Raw genomic sequence first — 261 nt, forward strand, 5'->3', positions numbered from 1 at the left:
GGCAGGTGCTATTTTAATGTTCACATTAGAGTTATGCTTAGCTTGGCTGACAAGAGGTTTTAATTTGACGTATAACTTTGCTTCATTTTGACTTCTACTCTAGCGGCCTGCTAGATAACGTCCCTGCGCTGACTGCGGCAGAAGCGGAGGATTTGATTCGGCAAGTTCTGACATTTGCCCTACACAGATGGTAAATTGAAGTTCTTCTGCGTTATGTTCATAATGAAGTTCATCAAAAAAATTATTTTGTCAATGTGTTCA

The sequence above is a fragment of the Etheostoma spectabile genome, chromosome 8, assembly GCF_008692095.1.
Source record: "Etheostoma spectabile isolate EspeVRDwgs_2016 chromosome 8, UIUC_Espe_1.0, whole genome shotgun sequence".
NCBI classification, from domain to species: Eukaryota; Metazoa; Chordata; class Actinopteri; order Perciformes; family Percidae; genus Etheostoma; species Etheostoma spectabile.